Source organism: Phoxinus phoxinus, assembly GCF_949152265.1.
Source record: "Phoxinus phoxinus genome assembly, chromosome: 1".
NCBI lineage: Eukaryota > Metazoa > Chordata > Actinopteri > Cypriniformes > Leuciscidae > Phoxinus > Phoxinus phoxinus.
Genome location: NC_136876.1, coordinates 4746831 through 4753475, shown reverse-complemented (window position 1 = coordinate 4753475; position 6645 = coordinate 4746831). Strand labels below are relative to the sequence as shown.

At 38.9% G+C, this 6645-nt stretch overlaps 2 protein-coding genes across 2 annotated transcripts in view; one reads left to right on the top strand and one right to left on the bottom strand.

Annotated features, from left to right (window-relative positions):
- The window catches only part of LOC306999735 (uncharacterized protein), a 501826-nt gene that overhangs the window by 46559 nt on the left and 448622 nt on the right, over positions 1 to 6645 (bottom strand). The gene's annotated exons all lie outside the window — the stretch shown is intronic.
- LOC306999562 (uncharacterized protein) overlaps positions 1 to 6645 on the top strand; it is an 825164-nt gene that overhangs the window by 687363 nt on the left and 131156 nt on the right. The window lies entirely within an intron of this gene.

Below are 6645 nucleotides of genomic sequence, written 5' to 3'. Positions count from 1 at the left end.
ATTTTAGTTATGCAAGTCATGAAGTATCTCGTTTCCCTGTTCTGTTCTGTGTATTTAAGCCCTATGTTTCAGTCTGTCCCTTGTCTGTCATTAATGTTGTGTTTATGGTGGTTATTTCTTTTGGATATCTTTGAGTTTTATTTTTAAATACTGTTTCGACCATCTCCTGCGTCGTCATTGCTTGAACTTACCCGCGACAGTCGACAGCATTTATTAAGCAAAAATGAGTAGAGTAGAGAGAAATTGAACATGTATTAGAAAGAATCTTACTGAATATTAAGAGAAGGATGTAAAGCCCGTAGATAAAGGACGAAGAGACGGAAGGCTTTATATTCGAAGGTCCTAAGGGGTTTTCCAGAATGAATGACAGTTCAGGACTTCGGATTGGACAGATTGTCTGTAAAGGACTGAATTCATGATTCGGGCCACGTGGGAGCCTTCCACAGGAGTTTCCAGCTGTCAAAAAGTATGATGGACTATAAAAAGAACTGGAAAGCAAGAACGTGAAGGTAGACGCTGATCCACCAAGGACGGCCTCTCCGGTGTTCGATGCCTTTGCTGTTGTGCCTCCTGCATTTAAAAGCTTGTAAACGATTCGGTTTTGATTTACTTTTATTTTTGTTTTATATACCTTTTATGTAAACAACTTAACCTAAAAGTCTTCTGTGATCTAAATATAAGTATGGCAATTTAAATTATTATTATTTAGAACAGATTTGACTTACTTTACCTAACCTGAGAATAATTCAAATAAGGTAAAAGGTGTTTAAAATTACGCACCATAAAACACAAGACACAGCTGGGACAAATGAACTCATAATGACTAATGAACACTGAAACACACCTTGGCAAACGGTGTCACAGGCATAGATATCATATAATAAAGGCTAGATGTCTCGTCCGCGCTGCTGGCCAATGGAGGTTGACGTCCGCACACGGCGGCCATCTTGCCACAGGGGGCTCGCTCACTCGTAACATTGTTTTAATGGTGCATGTACTTTTTAAATAACCATTTGCTCAATTTTCTACCGATTTTCAAATGGGTTGGTTTGTTATAAACGTCAGAGATGTAGTTATGACACTGCAAACTTATGAATAATTATAATATTATATATTTCAACATGTTCAAGCATCCAGAATTATAGCCACGTTAATAACGTTTGTAAGAAACCAAACCGTTTGTAAATCCGTCAAGATTTCAGCGAGATAAGAGTATTTGTGTTCGTGCAGATCACTCACCTTACAGAAAGCTTCCCTGTGACAAGATGGCCGCCGGGTGATGCCTTTATTATGTATATCTTTTATTAGCCTTTATTATGTATATCTATGGAGAGACAAGCAGAACTTGCAGGGTTAATATTTAATTTCATCATGTCATCATATCGTGAGGCAGCAGAGACTAAAAACAGCGCGAGCGTCACTCGTTCTGTAGTACCGGGTATATAATACCGAATATACCCGGTACTACAGAAATGCTGGTACCGTCACATTTTCAGTACCGACTGGTACTTTGACAACACTATTGGGAATTCTGTGAAGAGGTTGCCGTTTCGTCCTCCATTCTGCAATGTTTCGGTCTCCCACGTGTGTGTGTCGAGCTGTACCTCCGGGAACGGTGCAAAAAATAAATAAAGAAGTGTCGACGAAAAAATATGACGTCGACGTAATTTTCACGTCGAACCGTCGACGTCATCGACGCGCCGCTACAGCACTAGCCAAAGGGAGTATTAGACATGATCGAGCAGGCTAGAGGCCCATCTACTAGACAGCTCTATTCCCCTAAATGGTCTGTGTTCTCTGGCTGGTGCTCAGCCCAGGGTGTATCACCCCTGCAGTGCGGGGAAACGGAGGTTCTCTCCTTCCTACAAGAGCTGCTGGATAAGGGTAGGACCCCATCCACACTCAAAGTTTACGTGGCGGCTATAACAGCGTTCGTCAATCCGACGCTTGGCCGGTCACTTGGTAAGAACGACCTGGTTGTTCGTTTCCTGAAAGGAGCTAGGAGATTGAATCCTCCCAGACCTCCTTCAGTCCCCGTCTGGGACCTTTCTACGGTATTGGATGCCATGAAGGGTGCCCCGTTCGAGCCTGTGCATTCAGTAGACATGTAGCACTTGTCTTTCAATACAGTGTTTCTTCTGGCTCTCGCTTCAGTGAAGCGTGTGGGGGATTTGCAAGCGCTCTCGGTGAGAGCGTCATGTATGGAGTTCGGGCCTGATGACTCTAAAGTCGTACTGAAGCCGAAACACGGGTATGTGCCTAAGTCCCTCAACACACCGTTCAGGGCTCAGGTTATCTCCCTGTCGGCTCTGCCTTCCTCCGGGGAAAAGACAACGCTAGCTTCCTTTGCCCGGTTAGGGCGTTAAGAGCTTACGTGTCCCACTCCGCTGTTTTTAGACAGACGTCCCAAGGGACTAGCTGCGTCAAAACAGAGCCTGTCTGGATGGGTAGTGGATGCCATAGCGCTAGCCTACGCATCAAAAGGACTGCCGTGCCCGTTGAGCATCAGAGCACATTCTACGAGGGTCATGGCCTCCTCGTGGGCTTGGTCTAGTGGAATCTCGTTGCAAGATATCTGTATGGCGGCAGGCTGGGCCTTCCCGTCTATATTTTAAAAGTTTTATAACCTAGAGGTTCCCGCCTTGCAGGCCAGGTTGCTTTCGGTCTAAACAGACAAATATGGTGTTTCTGCCCCGTTCTTGTTACGGCCCAGATTGCCAAACTGTTTTAAGAATCACTCACTGACAGATATGTCTTATGAGCAATGTATTGACCCATATATATCTATATACATATATATGCTGAAATGCACCTCGGCGTTTTGCACAGGGTTCCCATAGCGTCTTCGACGCAGTACGAGAGAACTCTCGTAAGAGAACGTACTCGGTTACTAACGTAACCTCAGTTCTCTCTAGAAGAGGAACGAGTACTGCGTCTCTGTGCCGTAACTGCATCACGCTCTGGGTCGCTTCGGCGATGAAAATCAGAGAATGACCGCCGTGCTCGGGCATTTATAGGCCTAGGCCACTCCCATTCTGGTGGGACGTGACACAGACCGTTACGTTAACCGAGTACGTTTCCTCCTGGCTACTGCGTTGGCCAATCAGCAGTAACCATAGTTATACGTCATTTCCTTTAGAGAAAGAAGATGGCGGAGGTAATTCATGTTTGCGATCTGTGAAGGAATGAGTTTTGACTTAGAACACAAGCCTTGGATGACAAATTCAATTGAAATTTCAAAAAATGTATTATAAAAATCACAACTGAATACATGTTGTTTTGGATAAAACAGTGTTTGTTTTGCTTAATTGATTAATGTCACTTAAAAGAAGTTTATTAAACCGTTTTTACTTCATTTTATAATTATATGGTGAGTGTTTGATCAAACACATGTATATATATGTATATGTATATATATGTATATATCTATATATCTATATGTATATGTATATATGTATATATATATATATATGACAAAACTATAACTTTAATAGTGTCAGGAGACATTTTATCTTTAAAATAATAATTTAATTCGTTTTTTAATATTTTTTTTATTTTATTATTTAGTTCAAGTACAGACATTTTGAGTATAATACAATAAAAAACAAGATGAATATAAGGCATTGTAAATGCAGCTCAAAATGTGTAAACCAGAGAATAACAACAACAACTAAAGTATAAAATTAACAATACAAATACAGCAATTTTATTGGCTGCTGTGCTTGTTGCCGCGTCAACGCGGACAAACAATGCGTGTTGACGCGGTCAAAATTCACGCGTTTCGTTTAAAGACTTTTGACCCCGTTCGCCTTCCATATGAAACTGCCGTTAGAAGTACTTCCCCTTTAAACATTCGCGCTTAGAAAGCAGACGGGAAGCAGTATCTTTCACTCTCTCATACACACATGTGCTGTTTACTGTCTCTTTGTAACATCATCACAGTGTAAATCGTGTTAAAACTTCGTTGATCAATACTTCATGTAACTTATCCGTGTAATTAGCGAACTCTCTTTGAAACTGGCGCTTTTAATCGTGATATCGCTTCATTCGCGCGTGTGTTTGTCCATGCAGGAGTGAGAGAGCAGGACTTCCGGTGTGTTTTGCTCATTTCGCCTCTTACTACTCTTCTTTAAAGGTATGTTTGTACTCTTAATGGTTATATAATTGTTCTTACTTTTAAGTTTCAATGTGATTGAATGTTTGTTATGTAATAGCCTACAGTATATATTTGAAATTAGGAAATGCCCAGAATAATCAAAGATCTAAATTAACTCAAAATCAATATTTATGATTATTTTCTAAGAAGAAACACAATCTAAATTTGATTATTACTCCCATTAAGCGTAGTATCGTGACAAATATACAAGTAAATGATTAGATTACATACTTATTAAAATTGACTTTATATTGCCCCCGAGTAATGAATGTGGGAAATTTCAAATCTATACATGGGAATATAGATAAATATTAATGAAGTTTGACACAGGAAACATTACTACATCTTTATTTTTAAGAGTTTTATGATCATTTCAGTTTCTGTACAAATATGTAACATGTTAATAATGGAATTACTTTATTGCAATTGATAATTATTATAAAGTCAAACTATATTTAGATTAACATGTTATGGTGTTGTAGTTATTTGCCTGAAGATGTTCATAAAGAGAGGTTATTTATTATTTCGTTTTATTATGGGCGATTTATCCATGTTATATTGTGATAAATAACAGTATTGTCTTTCAGTGTAGCAGTTTTACAGGCTTTTGTCATGTATCCTGACTCAAATAATGTGTTTCTAACAGCAAACACTCAGAATAAAGTGAGCTGATCTGCTGATGATCCTGAATGGCTTGTTGAATGAGTGTTGATAGTCTGAGGCTCATCAATATTAACAGATCTGCTGAAAACACTCTTTATTTCATGACAATAGTTCCTGTTTTCACCTCATTTATTATGCTGATGTCTTCAGATCTCCTGTAAATTGACACTTAAAGCTCATTTCATTGGTGTCAGCAGACTGAGGGTAATTGGCTACTATATGTACGTTTATTTCTGTGTTTATGATTTTTCTTACCATTATTTATATTTTGAAGAATTTAAATGATTTATATTATTTTCTGTATTTTTAGATACCTGTATTTTAATGAAGAAGCAATGTTATAAGTAGCCTAATACAAATAATTAAAACAATGAATAAATTGGCATCAGTTACTGTACGATAAATAAATAGACAGACTTTGTTTTGGAGGTTAAAGGGATAGTTCACTTTGAAATTAAATGTTGGTATGTTTTATCTTACCTGCAGTGCATCCAAGATGTAGGTGTCTTTGTCTCCGCAGTAGTTTCAATTTTGATATTTTTAGGTCAAACCGTTCTTGTCTGTCAGTCATATAATGCAGGTATATAGGTAATGTCTCCAAAAGCATGCAGAGAAAAGTCCAAATTAAAAATTCCCCATCGTAAGTGCACATTGATGGCCTAAGACACGAAACAAGCGGTTTGTGTGAGAAAACGAACAGTATTTATATAGTTTTTATTAGAGGTCGACCGATTCATCGGTTTTGCCGATTAATCGGCACCGATAGTTGACTGGTGGAACTATCGTTATCGGCAAAAATATATACCGATAGTTTTTCCTGGTTGCGTCCATTGCTGGAGCGGCTGAGAAGCGCGCGCTGTCATTCATTACACAGTGTAAGAGCTGAGAAGGGTCTGCTGGCATTAAGGCTGAACGATATGGACAAAATTTCATATCTCGATTTTCATGCCAGATATCTCGATATCGATACAATACGATATGACTACGGGGTTCGGTGAAAACCAAGCATTTCTCAGAAAAATAAAAAGATCATAATACGAAAAAATGTGGAAAGTATAGTTTTATTTTTAAGAACAAGTCAACATTAACATAAATTACCAAAAAAAAATATACAAATCAAACCTTTTACTGCAGCTCTGCTTTAACAATAAATAACAAATGCAGCAGCTGGTGGAACATTGAAAGTGCATTGAAGTGCAACAACATTTATATTCTTCAAAAGATCACATAACTGTATGCAGAAAATGCATTTGCTACTAACTGAACAGAGGTAGTTACAGGCAGCACAACTTCTACAGATTCTTTGCCAGGAACACTAGCTTGTTAACCATGTCAGGCTTCAGACAGGACCTCTGACAACTCACAATGTTGCCTGATGCACTAAAAATTATCTCTGAGGGAGAGCTGGTGGCCTGCATGCACAAGTATTTTCTTGCCATGTTGCTGAGCCGGGGAAAGTTGACTTTGTGAGTTAATCTCCACCACAGAAGGGGGTCCTCGTCGTTGTCAGTTGTGGGGGACTGCATGTAGGCACTCAGCTCAGCTTCTATGGCAGCAGTGGGATCGATTGGTACTGTTGCACTTGCGGTGGATCTTTTGAAGAAACTTCCCAATGACTTCTTAGCCTTTTTGGTGGGTGGGGGTGAAACTTCTTCCACTCTGGTCTCTCTGCACTCAACAGAATGCTAGAAAATAGTAAAAACAAAAAAAAACCAAGAAAAAAGAATTTAATTCGTTTTTATATGAATGACACAATTCAGCTAAATTTAAACTTAAATATTTACTAAAATGTAAGATAATGCATTTAAATGGAAGGAACTCTTCTC